The sequence below is a fragment of the Aegilops tauschii genome, chromosome 2, assembly GCF_002575655.3.
Source record: "Aegilops tauschii subsp. strangulata cultivar AL8/78 chromosome 2, Aet v6.0, whole genome shotgun sequence".
NCBI lineage: Eukaryota > Viridiplantae > Streptophyta > Magnoliopsida > Poales > Poaceae > Aegilops > Aegilops tauschii.
Window position 1 is genome coordinate 138,452,466 of NC_053036.3, and position 24,117 is coordinate 138,476,582.

A 24,117-nucleotide genomic window follows, 5' to 3' on the forward strand; every position below is an offset into this window, starting at 1 on the left:
CGGTGTCCCTTCCGGCAAGTTGCTGGGTTTTCTCGTATCCCACAGAGGGATCGAGGCGAACCCAGAAAAGGGCAAGGCAATCGAAGACATGAGCCCACCGCAGACCCTCAAAGAGATGCAGAAGCTTGCCGGTCGTGTGACCGCGTTGGGGCGCTTTATCTCCAAGCTGGGAGAGCGTGCCCTACCGTTCTTCAAGCTAATGAAGAAGAAGGGCCCATTCAAGTGGACTCCGGAGGCCGACCAAGCGTTCTAAGATCTCAAGAGATACCTAACCAGCCCTCCAGTGATGGTAGCACCTCGACCCCTCGAGCCCTTGGTGCTCTACCTGTCTGCCACACCCCACTCCGCCAGCGCGGCGCTGGTAGCCCTCAGAGAAGAGCGCCAGGCCAAAGGCCCGTCAAGTGGAACCACCAGGCCGGACGGAGCGGTGCGGTGCCAAAGCGAAGATCTTGAAGCAGCGACTGCTTCGGTAGACCACCAAGCCCCTGAAGCCGAAGACCCCGAAGAGACACCTCAACCCCCGGAAGCTGAGGGCTCCGACAGCTCTCCCGCCCTCGTCGAGCACCCAGTGTATTTCTTCAGCACAGTGCTGCGGGATGCAAGGGCACGATACCCCATGCCTCAGAAGATCCTACTCGCGCTCCTGGTGGCCTCGCGCAAGTTGCGCCACTACTTCCAAGGACATCCCATCAATGTCGTCTCGGCTTCCACAGGAAAGAGTGCTCAGGAGCCCCAATGCTGCCGGGCGAGTCGCTGAATGGAACATCGAGCTGCAAGTGTTTGACTTGGAGTTTAGCACGACCAGGGTCATCAAGGGGGCTGCGCTCGCAGACTTTGTGGCGGAATGGACCGACGCCCCAGAGCTCGAAGCATGCCAGGACCAATCCCTATCTCCAAGAAGCGAAGCGCCGGACGGCTGGGTCATGTACTTCGACGGCGCATTCTCACGCCGAGGCGCGGGGGCTGGAGCGGTGCTCATCTCACCCACCCAGGACAAGCTCTACTACGCCGTGCAGCTCTACTTCCAGCAGGGCGAGAAGGTCTCCAATAACATAGCAGAGTACAAGGGCCTCATAGCTGGCCTCAGGGCTGCGGTGGCCCTCGGGGTGAGGCGTCTCACCATCAAGGGTGACTCGCAGCTCCTCGTCAAGTTCTCCAACAAGGTATATGAGCCAAAGGACGAGCACATGGAGGCATACCACACGGAGGTGCGCAAGATGGAGAAGTAGTTCACAGGTCTGGAATTACAGCATGTGCCCTGTGGCACCAACAAGGAAGCTGATGACATCGCCAGAAGAGCATCCAAGCGGCTACCCCAAGAGCCTGTTGTCTTTGAGGAGCGGCTCTTCAAGCCATCAGCAATGTCGCTGCTCTCAAGAACAGCGCTGCCTCGTGAGGAGCTCCCTCAACCACCTGCCTTAGGAGCCCCGGCCTGCGGCCCGGCCTCGGGAGCGCGGTTGCTCTTGGTCCTCGAACCTCAGGAGGGGTGTTGGATCAAGGAATTCAAGGAATACCTGACGCAAGGGACGCTGCCGGAAGAGGAGGAGGACATGGAGTGTGTAGCCCGACAAGCCATGGCTTACTGCATCCGGGACGGTGAGTTATACAGGAAGCGGTCGAATGACGTTTCCCTACATTGCATCTCCAAGGAGCAAGGAAGAGAGCTGCTGACCGACATACATGGCGGGGACTGCGGGCACCACTCGTCGTCACGGACCCTCGTCGGCAAGGTGTTTCGCAGTGGATTCTACTGGCCCACGGCACTCAACGACGCGACTGAGCTGGTGAGGTCCTGCGAGGCCTGCCAGTTCCACGCAAAGCAGATTCATCAGCTAGCTCAGGGCCTCCAGACACTCTCATGGACGTTCGCGGTCTGGGGGCTGGATATCTTGGGCCCATTCCCTCGAGCGCCTGGGGCTACCGCTACCTCTACGTCGACATCAACAAGTTCACCAAGTGGGTGGAGTAGAGGCCGTCCGCACCATCCCAGCTGGCTCCGCGGTTAAGTTCATCAAGGGTCTCGTGAGCCATTTTGGGGTCCCCAACTGCATCATCACCGATAACGGCTCGCAGTTCACTAGTAATCTCTTCAATACATATTGTGCTAACCTTGGAACGCAGATCTGCTACACTTCAGTGGCGCACCCCAGGAGCAATGGTCAGGCCGAACGCACCAACGCAAATGTCCTGAGGGGCCTCAAGACCAGGACCTTCAAGAAGAAGCTCGAGGCCTGTGGCAGGGGCTGGCACGACGAGCTCCAGTCCGTGCTGTGGTCCATCCGCACCACCGCCACCAAGCCAACGGGTGAGACCCCATTCTTCCTCGTCTACGGAGCAGAAGCGGTTCTCCCTCACGAGGTCAAACATCGCTCCGCGCGGGTCCTGGCGTTCGATGAGGCACAGTAGGACGCCATGCGGGGGATGGACCTCGCGCTAGGGGAGGAACGCCGCCGTGAAGCTGCGCTACGAGCGGCAAGGTACCAGCAGGCGCTACGACGGTACCACTGCCACAGCATCCGCTCCAGGACGCTCGAGGTGGGTGATGTTGTCCTGAGGCGGGTGCTCTCTAGGGAAGGGCTACACAAGCTCTCACCCATGTGGGAGGGCCCGTTTCGGGTCGCCCATGTCTCCAGGCCTGGTGTCGCGCGCCTGGAGACGCAGGACGGGATCCCCATCCAGAACGCCTGGAACATCCAGCACCTCCGGAAGTTCTACCCATGAAGAAAGGCCCAGCGCTTGTGAAGAAGGCCCAGTTCCTGTGAAGGTCTCCGCTCATGACACTCTCACGTAATAATGAGTGGGGCTGTACACGCCTCGGAGTCTCAGGAGAGCCACCCTCGGGCCTCTGGGTCTCCCTCCCACGTCCTAGTGGCAGCACTTAGCTCCGCGCTGGTGAGAAGACAAGAAGACTAGACTAGGTGCCGGACGCGGCTTTTCATTTGCTTTCCGTAGTTGGCTTGCTCTTCTTTAATCGAAATTTGCCTTCCGATGTTGCTTGCCGATCTGATTCTTTTGCCTTGAGCCTCTTTTTCCGTCCTCGCTTCCTTGTTTTGGCCCATACTCTCCCTTGAATACCTCGCGAGGGGGCTGGACGGGCGCCCTCGTGAGCGTTTTTCCTATTTTTCACGAGGCACCCTCACTCGAGCTCGCAAACTGGCGCACCTCCCTCAAGTCAGTACCCCTCGGGTACCGTGACGCGGATCGCTGGGTCGTGGCTGGCTGCGCCTACAACCCGGGCTCGGTGAATAAGAATTTTCTAACGAATTTTTGTAGTCCCCGGACGCCTCCCGAGCCATGGAAACCTCGTGAGGCGCGCAGCTACTACTTCAAGCGCATTAAGCTAAGTTATTCCTACATGCCTATATAAAATATTGATATTGCGGCACAACTCAGGAACAATAAGCATAGCATAACAACTGGGAAATCATAGTCTGTTGCACACCCCCACGGGGCTCCATACTTGTCTCTCTCTTAGTGCAGGATGGTAAGGAAGGACGAAACAAAAGCGACGCTTGCACCCGCGGCAGCTCGCGAGGACGGGCCCATGGCGCCTTGCCTGGCTCAGCCAGACCCCTCCTCGCGCTTCACCTGGGCGCGGCGGCGAGAAGGCTGGTCGTAGCCGCCGCTGCTAGAGCCGTCGCCGAAGGAAGAACCGCCGTAGCTGGACGAGGCGCGATCGACACCAGGGGCGGGCTCGCCTTCATCCTCGTCACGACCATCGCCAAGGCCGAGCACCTCGTCGCTGTCGTTGATCTCGGGACAGCACTAGGCGCGGCGACCGTCTTCCCCAAACACCCTCACGTAGAGGGTCGCGTCGCCGTCATACTTGAAGTGGAGGGTGCATCGCCTGCCCAGGCCTCGTGCGCGGGCAAACGTCTGCCAGCCGCGAGCCAGGGCTATGTTGCCCATGATGAAGACCTCAACCGCGACCCAGGAAGCCCTGCTGCAGCAGCCGTCCGCCTGCAGCCAGAGCCCGCCTGGACCAACGGCCGGCAGCTCGTCGGCGAAGAAGCGCGGGAGCTGAAGCCAGTTGCCGGTCGGGTTCTCCAACCACACGACGAACTCCGGCAGCACCTCCGCCGAGTGGAAGCGCGGCCGGGGAGGCCGCGCGACCATGGCGCATCTTCCTTCATCAACAGGGTTGCCACGACCAGGGCGACCCCCACCGCGCGAAGCGGCACCGCCGCGGCCGCGGGGGGCCACGGCGGGGGTTGCGGTGTGCTTGCGAGGACGGCCGCGTCCACGCTTGGGCGCCGGAGAGCCGGGCTCCTCACGACGAGCCTTCCCCTTCTCCGCGGCCGAGAACCTCTTCGCAGGCGCCATGAATGTCGCTACTGGCAGTGGAGCGAGGAAGAACAAGCGAGCGGGGCAGGAAGGGATGAGCGACGGGGGCTCTGCCCCCTCCTCATTTATAGCGAGGGAAGGCCAACCGGCGACCCCCACGATCACAGGTAATGATGATTTCTCTCTGCATGGAGCAGGGACTCGTCAAGTCGGGAAGTTGTCGAGGCAGCATGGGGAAGCGGAGACGCCCATGTCCAATCAATCGCCACGCATCAACCAAGGCTGCAGGCTGTTGGGGCCCACGGTGCTCCGCACTTGCCCTTTGGCTTCGCCTCGAAGCCAAGTCCGAGCGCGCCTTGGGCCCGGGGGCTACTGTCGGCGTTCTGGGAATGGGGGTCCCTAGACTTGCCTGCCTGCAGCTGCTACCTCTTGAGCACTGCGTTGGTTTTCCCTTGAAGAGGAAAGGGTGATGCAGTAAAGTAGCGTAAGTATTTCCCTCAGTTTTTGAGAACCAAGATATCAATCCAGTAGGAGACCACGCTCGAGTCCCACACACCTACACAAACAAATAAGAACCTCGCAACCAACGCGATAAAGGGGTTGTCAATCCCTTCACGGTCACTTACGAGAGTGAGATCTGATAGAGATGATAAGATAATATTTTTGGTATTTTTATGATAAAGAGTAAAAGTAAAGAAAGCAAAATAAACGGAGATAGAAATAGCTTGTTGACGGGAGATTAATATGATGGAAAATAGACCCGGGGGCCATAGGTTTCACTAGTGGCTTCTCTCAAGATAGCATAAGTGTTACGGTGGGTAAACGAATTACTGTCGAGCAATTGATAGAAGTGAGCATACTTATGAGAATATCTAGGTATGATCATGTATATAGGCATCACATCTGTGACAAATAGACTGACTCTGCCTGCATCTACTACTATTACTCCACACATCGACCGCTATCCAGCATGCATCTAGAGTATTAAGTTCATAAGAACAGAGTAACGCTTTAAGCAAGATGACATGATGTAGAGGGATAAACTCATGCAATATGATATAAACCCCATCTTTTTATCCACGATGGCAACAATACAATATGTGTAGTTTCCCCTACTGTCACTGGGATCGAGCACCGCAAGATTGAATCCAAAGCTAAGCACTTCTCCCATTGCAAGAAAGATCAATCTAGTAGGCCGAACCAAACTGATAACTCGAAGAGACATGCAAAGATAACCAATCATACATAAAAGAATTCAGAGGAGATTCAAATATTGTTCATAGATAATCTTGATCATAAACCAACAATTCATCGGATCTCGACAAACACACCGCAAAAAGAAGAGTTACATCAAATAGATCTCCAAGAGAATTGAGGAGAACTTTGTATTGAGATCCAAAGAGAGAGAAGAAGCCATCTAGCTAATAACTATGGACCCGAAGGTCTGAGGTCAACTACTCACACATCATCGGAGAGGCTATGGTGTTGATGTAGAAGCCCTCCGTGATCAATGCCCCCTCCGGCGGAGCGCCAGAAAAGGCCCCAAGATGGGATCTCACGGGTACAGAAGGTTGCGGCGGTGGAAATAGGGTTTTGGCTCCTCTAGCGATGGTTTGGGGGTACGTAGGTATATATAGGAGGAAGAAGTAGATCGATGGAACTACGAGGGGCCCACGAGGGTGGAGGGCGCACCTAGGGGGGTAGGCGCGCCCCCCTGCCTCGTGGCCTCCTCGTTGATTGCTTGACGTCCACTCCAAGTCCTCTGGATCACGTTTGTTCCGAAAATCACGTTCCCAAAGGTTTAATTCCGTTTGGACTCCGTTTGATATTCTTTTTCTGCGAAACACTAAAATAGGCAAAAATACAGCAATTTGGGTTGGGCCTCCGGTTAATAGGTTAGTCCCAAAAATAATATAAAAGTGTATAATAAAGCCCATTAATCATCCAAAACAGAATATAATATAGCATGGAACAATAAAAAATTATAGATATGTTGGAGATGTATCAATCATCCCCAAGCTTAATTCCTGCTCGTCCTCGAGTAGGTAAATGATAAAAACAGAATTTTTGATGTGGAATGCTACTTGGCATAATTTTCAATGTAATTCTCTTATTTGTGGTATGAATATTCAGATCCGAAAGATTCAAGATAAAAGTTAAATATTGACATAAAAGTAATAATACTTCAAGCATACTAACGAAGCAATTATGTCTTCTCAAAATAACATGGCCAAAGAAAGTTCATCCCTACAAAATCATATAGTTTGGTCATGCTCCATTTTCGTCACACAAGAATGCTCACATCATGCACAACCCCGATGACAAGCGAAGCAATTGTTTCATACTTTAGTAATCTCAAACTTTTTTCAACTTTCATGCAATATATGAGCGTGAGCCATGGATATAGCACTATGGGTGGAATAGAATATGATGATGGGGGTTATGTGGAGAAGACAAAAAAAGGACAAAGTCTCACATTGACGCGGCTAATCAACGAGCTAGGGAGATGCCCATCGATTGATTTCAATGCAAGGAGTAGGGATTGCCATGCAACGGATGCACTAGAGCTATGAATGTATGAAAGCTCAACAAAAGAAACTAAGTGGGTGTGCATCCAACTTGCTTGCTCACGAAGACCTAGGGCATTTGAGGAAGCCCATTGTTGGAATATACAAGCCAAGTTCTATAATGAAAAATTCCCACTAGTATATGAAAGTGACAAAACAAGAGACTCTCTATCATAAAAATCATGGTGCTACTTTGAAGCACAAGTGTGGAAAATAGGATAGTAGCATTTCCCCTTCTTTATTTTATTTTATTTTGGGCCTTCCTTTTTTTATTTGGCCTTTCTCTTTTTTTGGGACAATGCTCTATGAATGATGATCATCACACTTCTATTTATTTACAACTCAATGATTACAACTCGATACTAGAACAAAGTATGACTCTATATGAATGCCTCCGGCGGTGTACCAGGATGGGCAATGAATCAAGAGTGACATGTATGAAATAATATGCATGGTCGCTTTGCCACAAATACGATGTCAACTACATGATCATGCAAGGCAATATGACAATGATGAAACGTGTCATAATAAACGGAACGGTGGAAAGTTGCATGGCAATATATCTCGGAATGGCTATGGAAATGCCATAATAGGTAGGTATGGTTGCTGTTTTGAGGAAGATATAAGGAGGTTTATGTGTGATAGGGCGTATCGTATCACGGGGTTTGGATGCACCGGATAAGTTTGCACCAACTCTCAAGGTGAGAAAGGGCAATGCACGGTACCGAAGAGTCTAGCAATGATGGAAGGGTGAGAGTGCGTATAATCCATGGACTCAACATTAGTCATAAAGAACTCACATACTTATTGCAAAAATCTACAAGTCATCAAAAACCAAGCACTACGCGCATGCTCCTAGAGGGATAGATTGGTAGGAAAAGACCATCGTTCGTCCCCGACCACCACTCATAAGGAGGACAATCAAAGAACACCTCATGTTTCAAATTTGTTACACAACGTTTACCTTACGTGCATGCTACGGGATTTGCAAACTTCAACACAAGTATTTCTCAAATTCACAACTACTCAACTAGCACAACTTTAATATCACTACCTCCATATCTCAAAACAATCAACAAGCATCAAACTTTTCTTAGTATTTAACGCACTTATAAGAAAGTTTTTACTAATCTTGGATGCCTATGATATTAGGACTAATTTCTCTATTTAAGCAAATTACCATGCTGTTTTGTAGGACTCTCAAAATGATATAAGTGAAGCACGAGAGAACAATAGTTTCTATAAAACTAAACCACCACCGTGCTCTAAAAGATATAAGTGAAGCACTAGAGCAAAAACTATATAGCTCAAAAGATATAAGTGAAGCACATGGAGTATTCTAATAAATTCCGAATCATGTGTGTATCTCTCAAAAGTGTATTCAGCGAGGATGACTGTGGTAAACTAAAAAGCAAAGACTCAAATCATACAAGACGCTCCAAGCAAAACACATATCATGTGGTGAATAAAAATATAGCTCCAAGTAAAGTTACCGATGGATGAAGAGGAAAGAGGGGATGCCTTCCGGGGCATCCCCAAGCTTTGGCTTTTTGGTGTCCTTAGATCTACCTTGGGGTGCCTTGGGCATCCCCAAGCTTAGGCTCTTGCCACTCCTTGTTCCATAATCCATCAAATCTTTACCCAAAACTTGAAAACTTCACAACACAAAACTTAACAGAAAATCTCATGAGCTCCATTAGCGAAAGAAAACAAAACACCACTTCAAGGTACTGTATTGAACTCATTCTTTATTTATATTGGTGTTAAACCTACTTTATTCCAACTTCTCTATGGTTTATAAACTCTTTTACTAGCCATAGATTCATCAAAATAAGCAAACAACACACGAAAAACAGAATCTGTCAAAAACAGAACAGTCTGTAGTAATCTGTAACTAACGCAAACTTCTGGAACTCAGAAAAATCTACCAAAATAGGAAGACCTAAACAATTTGTTTATTGATCTGCTGCAATGGGAATCAATAATTTATCACGTTCTGGTAATTTTTAACAATTGTTTTCGTGAACAGAAAGTTTCTGTAATTTTCAGCAAGATCAAATAACTATTATCCAAGAAGATCCTATAGATTTAACTTGGCACAAACACTAATTAAAACACAAAAACAAATATAACCAGAGGCTAGATCAAATATTTATTACTAAACAGGAGCAAAAAGCAAAAAAACTAAAATAAAATTGGGTTGCCTCCCAACAAGCGCTATCGTTTAACGCCCCTAGCCAGGCGTAAAAGCAAGGATAGATCTAGGTATTGCCATCTTTGGTAGGCAATTCTTCAATAGGACACCTATAAACCCTAGGAGTCTCTTTCTTTTTATTAATTATCAAACTCCTAGGCACAAAATCAAGAAAATCATTTGTAGCAAAAGGTTCCTTAAGGATAGCAAGAAAGTTGGGGTGAACACTTATGGATTTGAGGTCCACATTTCCCTTACTAGAAGTTTCACCCTTATTTTTAGGAACATACATTAATTTGGCAATCTTAGCATTAGAAGGAGTGTTTTTCATGGAAGAAAAGGCAGACCCTAGGTTGGTAATAATATCCTCAATTTTATCAATTCTAGTGGAATCTTGATCTATCTTTTCATTAACCATAGGTTCCTTTTGTTTAAAAAATTTAAGAGCAACTCCTACCTTAGATCCGTATTGGGTAACTTGGTTGTGGATCTTTCTATCCAAATTTTCAATCAACTCTACGGTGGCAACTTTATTTCAATAATTTCAAGCCGTTGCATCACATGTTCCAAAGTTAAAATAGTTCCATTAACCAAATACGGTGGTGGGCCAAACAAATCTATCATAGCATTGTAAGAATCAAAAGTATGGCTACCCAAGAAATTTCCTCCGGTAAAGGTATCAAGAATATATCTATTCCAAGGAGTGATGCCTACATAAAAATTGTGAAGAAGAACGGAAGTAGATTGCTTCCTAGTAGATCTATTTTGCGCATTGCAAATTCTATACCAAGCATCTTTTAGAGTTTCTCCCTCCCTTTGTTTAAAATTAAGAACTTCATTCTCGGGAGACAAAGGAGTAGATAAATTACTAGCCATAACGACGAGGCAAGCAAAAAGAAGCGAACGGAAAGAGAGGGCAAATAAAATGGCAAGGGTGAAGTGGGGGAGAGGAAAACGAGAGGCAAATGGCAAATAATGTAATGCGAGGGATAAGAGTTTGTGATGGGTACTAGGTATGGCTTGACTTGTGCGTAGACTCCCCGGCAACGGCGCCAGAAATCCTTCTAGCTACCTCTTGAGCACTGCGTTGGTTTTTCCTTGAAGAGGAAAGGGTGATGCAGTAAAGTAGCGTAAGTATTTCCCTCAGTTTTTGAGAACCAAGGTATCAATCCAGTAGGACACCCCGCTCGAGTCCCACACAAACAAATCAGAACCTCGCAACCAGCGCGATAAAGGGGTTGTCAATCCCTTCACGGTCACTTACGAGAGTGAGATCTGATAGAGATGATAAGATAATATTTTTGGTATTTTTATGATAAAGAGTAAAAGTAAAGAAAGCAAAATAAACGGGGATAGAAATAGCTTGTTGACGGGAGATTAATATGATGGAAAATAGACCCGGGGGCCATAGGTTTCACTAGTGGCTTCTCTCAAGATAGCATAAGTATTAAGGTGGGTAAACGAATTACTGTCAAGCAATTGATAGAATTGAGCATAGTTATGAGAATATCTAGGTATGATCATGTATATAGGCATCACATCCGTGACAAGTAGACTAACTCTGCCTGCATCTACTACTATTACTCCACACATCGACCGCTATCCAGCATGCATCTAGAGTATTAAGTTCACAAGAACAGAGTAACGCTTTAAGCAAGATGACATGATGTAGAGGGATAAACTCATGCAATATGATATAAACCCCATCTTTTTATCCTCGATGGCAACAATACAATACGTGTCATTTCCCTTACTGTCACTGAGATCGAGCACCGCAAGATTGAACCCAAAGCTAAGCACTTCTCCCATTGCAAGAAAGATCAATCTAGTAGGCCGAACCAAACTGATAATTCGAAGAGACTTGCAAAGATAACCAATCATACATAAAAGAATTCAAAGGAGATTCAAATATTGTTCATAGATAATCTTGATCATAAACCCACAATTCATCGGATCTCGACAAACACACCGCAAAAAGAAGAGTTACATCAAATAGATCTCCAAGAGAATCGAGGAGAACTTTGTATTGAGATCCAAAGAGAGAGAAGAAGCCATCTAGCTAATAACTATGGACCCGAAGGTCTGAGGTAAACTACTCACACATCATCGGAGAGGCTATGGTGTTGATGTAGAAGCCCTCCGTGATCAATGCCCCCTCCGGCGGAGCGCCAGAAAAGGCCCCAAGATGGGATCTAGGTATGATCATGTATATAGGCATCATGTCCGTGACAAGTAGACCGACTCCTGCCTGCATCTACTACTATTACTCCACACATCGACCGCTATCCAGCATGCATCTAGAGTATTAAGTTCATAAGAACAAAGTAACGCTTTAAGCAAGATGACATGATGTAGAGGGATAAATTCATGCAATATGATAAAAAAAACCATCTTGTTATCCTCGATGGCAACAATACAATACGTGCCTTGCTGCCCCTACTGTCACTGGGAAAGGACACCGCAAGATTGAACCCAAAGCTAAGCACTTCTCCCATTGCAAGAAAGATCAATCTAGTAGGCCAAACCAAACTGATAATTTGAAGAGACTTGCAAAGATAACCAATCATACATAAAAGAATTCAGAAGATTCAAATATTGTTCATAGATAAACTTGATCATAAACCCACAATTCATCGGTCTCAACAAACACACCACAAAAGAAGATTACATCGAATAGATCTCCACAAGAGAGGGGGAGAACATTGTATTCAGATCCAAAAAGAGAGAAGAAGTCATCTAGCTAATAACTATGGACCCGAAGGTCTGAGGTAAACTACTGACACTTCATCGGAGAGGCTATGGTGTTGATGTAGAAGCCCTTCATGATCGATGCCCCCTCCGGCGGAGCTCCGGAACAGGCCCCAAGATGGGATCTCGTAGGTGCAGAAGGTTGCGGCGGTGGAATTAGGTTTTTGGCTCCATCTCTGATCGTTTGAGTGTACGTAGGTATATATAGGAGGAAGGAGTACGTCGGTGGAGCAACATGGGGCCCACGAGGGTGGAGGGCGCGCCCAGGGGGTAGGCGTGCCCCCTACCTCGTGGCTTCCTGGTGGCTTTCTTGACGTAGGGTCCAAGTCCTCTGGATCATGTTCGTTCTAAAAATCACGTTCCCGAAGGTTTCATTCCGTTTGGACTCCATTTGATATTCTTTTTCTGCGAAACTCTGAAATAGGCAAAAAACAGCAATTCTGGGCTGGGCCTCCGGTTAATAGGTTAGTCCCAAAAATAATATAATAGTGAATAATAAAGCCCAATAATGTCCAAAACAGAATATAATATAGCATGGAGCAATCAAAAATAATAGATACGTTGGAGACGTATCAAGCATCCCCAAGCTTAATTCCTACTCATCCTCGAGTAGGTAAATGATAAAAAACAGAATTTTTGATGCGGAATGCTACTTGGCATAATTTCAATGTAATTCTTCTTAATTGTGGTACGAATATTCAGATCCGAAAGATTCAAGATAAAAGTTCATATTGACATAAAAATAATAATACTTCAAGCATACTAACTATGCAATTATGTCTTCTCAAAATAACATGGCCAAAGAAAGTTGTCCCTACAAAATCATATAGTCTGGCTATGCTCTATCTTCACCACACAAAATATTTAAATCATGCACAACCCCGATGACAAGCCAAGCAATTGTTTCATAGTTTTGACATTCTCAAACTTTTTCAATCTTCACGCAATACATGAGCGTGAGCCATGGACATAGCACTATATGTGGAATAGAATGGTGGTTGTGGAGAAGACAAAAAGGAGAAGATAGTCTCACATCAACTAGGCATATCAACGGGCTATGGAGATGCCCATCAATAGATATCAATGTGAGTGAGTAGGGATTGCCATGCAACGGATGCACTAGAGCTATAAGTATATGAAAGCTCAACAAAAGAAACTAAGTGGGTGTGCATCCAACTCGTTTGCTCACGAAGACCTAGGGCATTTTGGGGAAGCCCATCATTGGAATATACAAGCCAAGTTCTATAATGAAAAATTCCCACTAGTATATGAAAGTGATATCATAGGAGACTCTCTATCATGAAGATCATGGTGCTACTTTGAAGCACAAGTGTGGTAAAAGGATAGTAACATTGTCCCTTCTCTCTTTTTCTCTCTTTTTTTTGTTTGGGCCTTTTTTCTTCTTTTTTTATGGCCTCTTTTGTTTTCTTTTTTTCTTTTTTTCATCCGGAGTCTCATCCCGACTTGTGGGGGAATCATAGTCTCCATCATCCTTTCCTCACTTGGGACAATGCTCTAAAAATGATGATCATCACACTTTTATTTTCTTACAACTCAACAATTACAACTCGATACTTAGAACAAAATATGACTCTATATGAATGCCTCCAGCGGTGTACCGGAATATGCAATGAATCAAGAGTGACATGTATGAAAGAATTATGAACGGTGGCTTTGCCACAAATACAATGTCAACTACATGATCATGCAAAGCAATATGACATTGATGAAGCGTGTCATAATAAAAGAAACGGTGGTATGTTGCATGGCAATATATCTCGGAATGGCTATGGAAATGCCATGATAGGTAGGTATGGTGGCTGTTTTGAGGAAGGTATATGGTGGGTGTATGATACCGACGAAAAGTGCACGGTATTAGAGAGGATAGCAATGGTGGAAGGAAGAAGGGTGCGTATAATCCATGGACTCAACATTAGTCATAGAGAACTCATATACTTATTGCAAAAATCTACAAGTTATCAAAGCAAAGTATTACGCGCATGCTCCTAGGGGGATAGATTGGTGGGAAAAGACCATCGCTCGTCCCCGACCGCCACTCATAAGGAAGACAATCAATAAATAAATCATGTTCCGACTTCATCACATAACGGTTCACCATACGTGCATGCTACGGTAATCACAAACATTAACACAAGTATTTCTCAAATTCAAAACTACTCAACTAGCATGACTCTAATATCATCATCTCCATATCTCAAAACAATTATCAAGCATCAAACTTCTCATAGTATTCAACACACTCATAAGAAATTTTCTTTTACTAATCTTGTATGCCTATTATTGTTAAAGAAAACTACCATGATGTTTTGTAGGACTTTCAAAATTATCTAAGTGAACCATTAGAGAACAATAGTTTCTATAAAACAAATCCACCACCGTGCTCTAAAAGATATAAGTGAAGCACTAGAGCAAAAACTATATAACTCAAAAGATATAAGTGAAGCACATAGAGTAATCTAATAATTTCCGGATCATGTGTGTCTCTCTCAAAAGGTGTGTACAGCAAAGATGATTGTGGTGAACTAAAAAGCAAAGACTCAAATCATACAAGATGCTCCAAGCAAAACACATATCATGTGGTGAATAAAAATATAGCTCCAAGTAAAGTTACCGATGGAAGTAGACGAAAGAGGGGATGCCTTCCGGGGCATCCCCAAGATTTGGCTTTTTGGTGTCCTTAGATTATCTTGGGGGTGCCATGGGCATCCCCAAGCTTAGGCTCTTGCCACTCCTTGTTCCATAATCCATCAAATCTTTCACCCAAAACTTGAAAACTTCACAACACAAAACTTAGCAGAAAATCTCGTGAGCTCTGTTAGCGAAAGAAAACAAAAGACCACTTCAAGGTACTGTAATGAACTTATTCTTTATCTATATTGGTGTTAAACCTACTGTATTCAAACTTCTCTATGGTTTATAAACTCTTTTACTAGCCATAGATTCATCAAAATAAGCAAACAACACACGAAAAACAGAATCTGTCAAAAACAGAACAGTCTGTAGTAATCTGTAACTAACGCAAACTTCTCGAACTCCCAAAAATCAGCAAAAATAGGAAGACCTAGATAATTTGTTTATTGATCAGAAGCAATTGGAATCAATATTTTATCACGTTCTGGTGATTTTTAACAATTATGTTCGTGAACAGAAAGTTTCTGGAATTTTCTGCAAGATTAAATAACTATCATCCAAGAAGATCCTATAGGTTTAACTTGGCACAAACACTAATTAAACATAAAAACACATATAACCAGAGGCTAGAACAAGTATTTATTCCTAAACAGAAGCAAAAAGCAAAAAATTAAAAATAAAATTGGGTTGCCTCCCAACAAGCGCTATCGTTTAACGCCCCTAGCTAGGCATAAAAACAAGGATAGATCTAGGTATTGTCATCTTTGGTGGGCAATCCATAAGTGGCTCTCATGATAGATTCATATGGTAATTTTATTTTCTTCCTATGGAAGTGTTCCATGCCTTTCTTTAATGAAATTGGAATCTAATATTCCCTTCCTTCATATCAATAATTGCACCAATCGTTCTAAGGAAAGGTCTACCAAGAATAATAGGACATGAAGTATTGCAATCTATGTCAAGAACGATAAAATCTATGGGCACGTAGTTCCTATTTGCAACAATAAGAACATCATTAATTCTTCCCATAGGTTTCTTAATAGTGTAATCCGCAAGGTGCAAGTTTAAAGAGCAATCATCAAAATCACGGAAACCTAACAAATCGCACAAAGTTTTTGGAATCGTGGAAACACTAGCACCCAAATCACACAAAGCATAGCATTCATGATCTTTAATCTTAATTTTAATAGTAGGTTCCCACTCATCATAAAGTTTTCTAGGGATTGAGACTTCCAACTCAAGTTTTTCTTCATAAGATTGCATCAAAGCATCAACGATATGTTTGGTAAAAGCTTTATTTTGACTATAAGCATGAGGAGAATTTAGCACGGATTGCAACAAGGAAATACAATCTATCAAAGAGCAATTATCATAATTAAATTCCTTTTTCATTAACATCTAATGTTTTGATTTCTTCAATCCCACTTTTAACAATTTTTGCATCAAGATCTAAAAACTCTGAATTTTTGGAACGCCTTCTAGGTAAAGGTGGATCATATTCAGTCCCATCATTATAAAGATTAATATTTCAAAACAAAGATTTAATAGGGGACACATCAATAACTTTTAGATCTTCATCTTTATTTTCATAGAAATTTTAAGAACACGCTTTCATAAAGAAATCTTTCTTAGCACGCATCCTAGCGGTTCTTTCTTTGCACTCATCAATGGAAATTCTCATGGCTTTGAGAGACTCATTGATATCATGCTTAGGAGGAATAGATCTCAGTTTCAAGGAATCAACATCAAGAGAAATTCTATCAACGTTCCTAGCCAATTCATCAACTTTAAGCAATTTTTCTTCAAGCAAGGCATTGAAATTCTTTTGCGAATTCATAAATTCCATAACACTAGTCTCAAATTCAGAGGGCATCTTATTAAAGTTTCCATAAGAATTGTTGTAGGAATTACCATAATTATTAGAGGAGTTGCTAGGATAAGGCCTAGGATTAAAGTTTCCTCTACACGCGTTGTTACCAAAATTATTCCTACCAACAAAATTCACATCCATATTCATTATTATTCTCAATCAAAGTAGACAAAGGCATATCATTAGGATCAGAAGAAACACGCTTACTAGCAAATAATTTCATAAGTTCATCCATCTTTCCACTGAAAACATTAATTTCTTCTATCGCATGCACCTTTTTATTAGTAGATCTTTCAGTGTGCCATTGAGAATAATTAACCATAATATTATCTAGGAGTTTAGTAGCTTCTCCTAAAGTGTTTTCCATAAAAGTGCTTCCCGCGGCCGAATCTAAAAGATTTCTAGAAGCAAAATTCAATCCGGCATAAAAAATTTGTATAATCATCCACAAATTTAAACCATGCGTAGGGCAATTACGTATCATTAATTTCATCCTCTCCCAAGCTTGTGCAACATGTTCATGATCAGGTTGCTTAAAATTTATAATATCGTTTCTAAGAGAGATAATCTTAGCGGGAGGAAAATACTTAGAGATAAAAGCATCTTTGCACTTATTCCAAGAATCAATACTATTTTTGGGCAAAGACGAAAACCAAGCTTTAGCACGATCTCTAAGCGAAAAAGGAAATAGCTTCAATTTAACAATATCATTGTCAACATCTTCCTTCTTTTGCGTATCACACAAATCAACGAAGCTATTTAGATGAGTAGCGGCATCTTCACTAGGAAGGCCGGCGAATTGATCTTTCATAACAAGATTCAACAAAGCAGCATTGATTTCACAAGATTCAGTATCGGTAAGAGGAGCAATCGGAGTGCTAAGGAAATCATTATTGTTGGTATTGGTAAAGTCACATAATTTGGTATTATCTTGAGCCATCGTGACAAACAAGCAATCCAACACACGAGCAAACAAGAGACGGGCAAAAAGAGGCAAACGGAAAAGAGAGGGCGAATAAAACGGCAAGGGTGAAGTGGGGGAGAGGAAAACGAGAGGCAAATGGCAAATAATGTAATGTGGGAGATAAGGGTTTGTGATGGCTACTTGGTATGTTGACTTTTGCGTAGACCTCCCTGGCAACGGTGCCAGAAATCCTTCTTGCTACCTCTTGAGCACTGCGTTGGTTTTCCCTTGAAGAGGAAAGGGTGATGCAGCAAAGTAACGTAAGTATTTCCCTCAGTTTTTGAGAACCAATGTATCAATCCAGTAGGAGGCTACGCGCGAGTCCCTCGCACCTACACAAACAAATAAATCCTCGCAACCAACGCGAAGGGGTTGTCAATCCCTACACGGTCACTTACGAGAGTGAGATCTGATAGATATGATAGGATAATATTTTTGGTATTTTTGTGATAAAGATGCAAAGTAAAGTAAAAGCAACGGAAATAACTAAGTGTTGGAAGATTAATATGATGGGAAATAGACCCGGGGCCATAGATTTCACTAGTGGCTTCTCTCAAGAGCATAAGTATTTTATGGTGGGTGAACAAATTACTATTGAGCAATTGACAGAATTGAGCACAGTTATGAGAATATCTAGGTATGATCATGTATATAGGCATCACGTCCGAGACAAGTAGACCGACTCCTGCGTGCATCTACTACTATTACTCCACACATCGACCGCTATCCAGCATGCATCTAGAGTATTAAGTTCATAAGAAGAGACTAACGCTTTAAGCAAGATGACATGATGTAGAGGGATAAATTCATGCAATATGATAAAAACCCCATCTTGTTATCCTCGATGGCAACAATACAATACGTGCCTTGCTGCCCCTACTGTCACTGGGAAAGGACACCGCAAGATTGAACCCAAAGCTAAGCACTTCTCCCATTGCAAGAAAGATCAACCTAGTAGGCCAAACCAAACTGATAATTCGAAGAGACTTGCAAAGATAACCAATCATTCATAAAAGAATTCAGAAGATTCAAATATTGTTCATAGATAAACTTGATCATAAACCCACAATTCATCAGTCTCAACAAACACACCGCAAAAGAAGATTACATCGAATAGATCTCCACAAGAGAGGGGGAGAACATTGTATTGAGATCCAAAAAGAGAGAAGAAGCCATCTAGCTAATAACTATGGACCCGAAGGTGTGAGGTAAACTACTCACACTTCATCGGAGAGGCTATGGTGTTGATGTAGAAGCCCTCCGTGATCGATGCCCCCTCCGACGGAGCTCCGGAACAGGCCCCAAGATGGGATCTCGTAGGCACAGAAGGTTGCGGTGGTGGAATTAGGTTTTTGGCTCCGTCTCTGATCGATTGGGGGTACGTAGGTATATATAGGAGGAAGGAGTACGTCGGTGGAGCAACATGGGGCCCACGAGGGTGGAGGGCACGCCTAGGGGGGTAGGCGCGCCCCCTACCTCGTGGCTTCCTGGTGGCTTTCTTGACGTAGGGTCCAAGTCCTCTGGATCATGTTTGTTCCGAAAATCACGTTGCCGAAGGTTTCATTCCGTTTGGACTCCGTTTGATATTCTTTTTCTGTGAAACTCTGAAATACGCAAAAAAAACAGCAATTCTGGGCTGGGCCTCCGGTTAATAGGTTAGTCCCAAAAATAATATAAAAGTGAATAATAAACCCCAATAATGTCCAAAACAGAAGAAAATATAGCATGGAGCAATCAAAAATTATAGATATGTTGGAGACGTATCATCCACGAGGGTGTGGGGCGTGGACTCCACCAACCTCAACCCCAGCTCCATATATTCACTTTCGGGGAGAAAAAATCAGAGAGAAGGATTCATCGCGTTTTACGATACGGAGCCGCTGCCAAGCCCTAATCTTCCTCGGGAGGGCTGATCTGGAGTCCGTTCGGGGCTCCGGAGAGGGGAATCCGTCGCTATCGTCATCATGAACCATCCTCCATCACCAATTTCATGATGCTCACCGCCGTGCGTGAGTAATCTCATCGTAGGCTTGCTGGACGGTGATGGGTTGGATTGGATTTACCATGTAATCGAGTTAGTTTTGTTAGGGTTTGATCCCTAGTATCCATTATGTTCTAAGATTGATGTTGCTATGACTTTGCTATGCTTAATGCTTGTCACTAGGGCCCGAGTGCCATGATTTCAGATCTGAACCTATTATGTTTTCATGAATATATATGTGAGTTCTTGATCCTATCTTGCAAGTCAATAGTCACCTACTATGTGTTATGATCCGGCAACCCCGAAGTGACAATAATCGGGACCACTCCCGGTGATGACCGTAGTTTGAGGAGTTCATGTATTCACTAAGTGTTAATGCTTTGGTCCGGTACTCTATTAAAAGGAGGCCTTAATATCCCTTAGTTTCCAATAGGACCCCGCTGCCACGGGAGGGTAGGACAAAAGATGTCATGCAAGTTCTTTTCCATAAGCACGTATGACTATATTCGGAATACATGCCTACATTACATTGATGAACTGGAGCTAGTTCTGTGACACCCTATGTTATAACTGTTGCATGAGGAATTGCATCCGACATAATTATCCATCATTGATCCATTGCCTATGAGCTTTTCACATATTGATCTTTGCTTAGTTACTTTTCCGTTGCCACTGTTACGGTTGCTACAAAAACTGCTACTGTTACTTTTGCCACCGTTACCGTTACTTCCATACTACTTTGCTACTAAATACTTTGCTGCAGATATTAAGTCTTTCAGGTGTGGTTGAATTGACAACTCAACTGCTAATACTTGAGAATATTCTTTGGCTCCCCTTGTGTCGAATCAATAAATTTGGGTTGAATACTCTACCCTCGAAAACGGTTGTGATCCCCTATACTTGTGGGTTATCAGATTGTGACTATGTTTGCCATATATTGCCACATTATTTTTGCCACACTTGCCTAACTTGAGTTGCTCAAATTGTTAGCCACACTTTGGCTTGCCTAAGGGAATCTTGCCACATTTTTTCTGTCTATGACATGTGGGGTTCACTTCTCATAAAACAATTCTTGCCTTATGTGTGGCTACAGCCAAATGCCCACCTAACTTGATCAAACTTGTCTAAGGCGAGGTGTGGCAAAGTGTGGCAAGATGTGGCTAGAAAACAAACAGCCCCCTATGCCTCATAACGCCCCGACGTCGAGCTGTGGCACCCTCACCACGGCCAGGCCACCACCGGCCGGTTCAACTTGAACGAGCGAGTCGCGAATGCCGCAGCGATAACAGCCAGCTGAGCATCTCGAACCACACCGATGCCGCCTCCCTGTAGCTGACCTACGCTGGCACGTGGCTGCACGTCATTGAGTCGCGCGTCAACATACGACGGCAGGAACGCCTCCAGGCTCACTGGCTCAACTACGTCGAGTATATAACATTCGCAAACCGGTATCCGTTGAGCAGGTTGCTCCCGCCCACGAGCACACACCTATATGTATCGAGCATTCCAACCTAGTTGCTGAGTGGTACATCCTCGGGACGGTGCAAGCAGTCGGAATCTCGAGCCCAAGTCGAGCTATGTGCCTCGGGTAGAACACTGGCTCCCGCCGGAGCTCCCACCCGGCCGTCGTTGCTGTCGCACCACTGACGATCGGGAGCAGCACCCTGCCGCTCATCCGGAGCGCGAGCTAGTAAACATCGTGCATCACATCACAACAGTCAAGCACCTCGACATGCGTCGGCCGGGCAGAGACTTTTCTTGGCCACAAGCTCCATGGTCTCGTCCAAGATCGGTGTGGTACTGCAGTCGAACATGCGGGTAAAATACTACGGGAGCAGCTGCATGTGCATGGCCCAGACGCTGATGTTGGCGTGGAGGAGATGCTACTCGCTGGCCGCCGCAATGCTTTCATGAGAATGACATGTGGGCCAGCCGCATTTAAGGTCCACATGACATTGACTCATAGGTCGGTGAACTAAGCCACTGAAGCTCGGTCCCGTGGGCCCCGAGAGGGAAACGTAACTCCTGCGCCAGGCCTTGTGGTGCTCCCGCAGTATGAACTCATGCCAAACCCGGAATTTGTTTCTTACTACTATCAATGTGCCGGCTTGTGCGTTGCAATGGATCCAAAGTATCTATTTAGTGGAGTGCACTCTAAACACATTATGTATTTATTTTTCTCTAGCATTTCCTAGCCATGCAACCAAGCCACATAAGCTTCATGGGTGCCCCCACATCATATTATTCATACTACGTTGAGCATAAAAAATCACCCAAAACAAGATCCTCCCGTTTTTTGTTCCTACGATGTTGTGTCGTGCACGTACCTAGTTATATAGTGGTAGTAGTTGTAGTAAAAACTTCGTAGTAGTAGTAGTACGGAGTGCTCCTACTCTATCAACGAGCCCCATCTGACACCAAATTTCTTGGCTTCCATGCTACAGCTAGATCTTCCCCTCCTCATTTCTGTTTTCCAACGCGGCGGGCGGGGTGCAGTTTGCTGATAGTCGGTTTGCTCAACCGCGGTCCCACATGAAAGTGAAAATGCTAGGCAACACGCCTTCCCTAGCTATGTGATATGCCGGACGGGCCGTGGAGTACTCCCGATTCCTGGGCGTGTGGGGGTGCGTCGCGAACGCGGCAGGCCTTTTTCTTTTACTAGGAATGTGCCCGTGCGTTGCGACGGATCCAAAGTAGAATAGTACTTGTTCACAAACTTGAGAGAAAACACTCTTGTTTTGATATACATACTAGCAAGATGCCCGTGCATTGCACGTAACATCAAGATGCATTTGTATGAGTAGTTTATCTTGTGAGAGAAAAGGATGAATGAGGGAAGGCCTTATTTGCAAATGTGGAGAGGGGTGTGGGTATCTTTTTGCAAAATTGCCATAGTTTCCTTCCTATCCGTCAGATATAAATCGGACGACCTATATTGCAGGATGGCAGGCAAACCATCATCACCAACTCTATTTTTTATAAGAGTAGTAGATATACCACTAAAAATATATTAATTTTCACTCAAAATATATTTCTTGAGCTGTTTTGATGACGTGAGGGAGGGATGTGGTTGCTTTCAAGATAATAAGGGGTTTTATACAAATTGCAGCAGAGAAGTGGGCTACTGTTGCAAAAATGCCACAACTTACCTCACAGCCGTTAGATGCAGATCTAATGGTCAGAAATGACGGATGACAGACACACCACCATCACCAACTGAGTCTTTTATAGGAGTAGAGAAACATGTATAAATTGTAACATTTGGTTCTGCTCCTTGGCACGACCGATAGATAGAAATAACGATTGGAAACGCTAGGGCAGGGCTTTTTTCCGCCAGATAAGCAGGGTAGTAGCTAGGTTGGCGCATCATCGGTTTGGTCACATGCGGTCCGACATGTTGTAGTGTTTCTAGTAAGATGCCCGTGCGTTGCACGGAGTTGATGGAAAAGGTAGGTACAACTTATAAATTGACGGATGGAGTACTAGTTACAGTGACCCATATAATTGCCTCCAAATGTGAGCAAAGGGATCGCACATGTCTGTATTGACTGGAACAAGAATGCAATAGCGCAATAAGAATTAAGGCCATGATGACGCGATCGCAGTGGTGGTTACAGGAGGCAAGAAGAAAGATGCATCCATCAACGTACGACCTCCTCCTCCTCGACTCAATGCGTCAGGCCACCGACCGGTGGCTTAGGAGCGGCGACTTTTATGGCGAGGTCAAGGTGCTTCTCAACAAAGGCGTCCAATGCTTCCAGGCGGTTAAGGCCAACGTCGCAGTGTCCTCACCAGCCTTGTAGGTACCTATGTACACGAATTCCTCATACACGTGGATGTGTAGGTCGATGAATTCTTGCAGGGCGAGGCGCCTCGCGGTGAGCGCGACCTCCAGGTGGACATTCTTCATTGCGTCGGCGGGCAGTCGCAGGGCCACCAGTGCTTCAAACATGTTCTCGCCATGGAGGCCGATTAGGGTGGCAGGCAATGAGGAGCCTGAGCGCATGGGCTAGAGGATTACAACGATGTCGTCTGCGAGCTTCTTGACGACGATGAACTTGTTGATGGTGGCAACGATCATCTGGTCCAACTGAGAGTTGTAGCTCGCATCGACGATGGCCATGAACCAGTCGGTCGCCAACACTGTCTGGAGACGATCCTCGGTGCCATGCCGCAGGCTGGCGTCATGGACCATCTGGCATAGCCGCTGGCCGCTCGCACGCATCACAGCCATGGGTCTGGAGTGAGAACTTTTGCGCTTAGTGTAGGTGCTTAGGTGCGTACGATGGTAGATGCATTGGAATGGAGGGGCGCCTTTATATGAGTGCAAATTGCGTTGCATTCACATCGTGCTGTCTCTTTTCCCCGTCCTCCTCCCATTACTTCCCTCATGTATTTAGGATGCTAATTGAAGGAGGATGCATCATTGGCCGTTCAACATTTTGAGAACCGCTACCCCCTCCCTCGTCTGCATTAAAGCCGTATCAGGAACTGTCCTGGTTTACTAGTAGCTATCAAATCGAATAGTGCTACGCTGCCCGCTGCACGCCCGGCTGAACACGCCTCCTCGCCTCCATCAAACGCCTCCGTTTAACCCGCATGCAAACCGAGAAAACCTACTCCGACCACACGTCCGTTCATGAGCTGGCCGGAATTAAACGCAACACCGGCCGAGCTCCTCTCGTCCGCCCTCGGTTTAAACGAGTCCACACGCCGGCCAAGTGTCGGGTGGTAGGTGCGACATATGCCAACGAGTGGCTTATCATTGTGGGAGCCAGTAAGACGTCGCCCGTGCCTGGAAACGGGATGAGGCGAAGACATGCACGCCGGCGAATCTTACCCAGGTTCGGGGCTCTC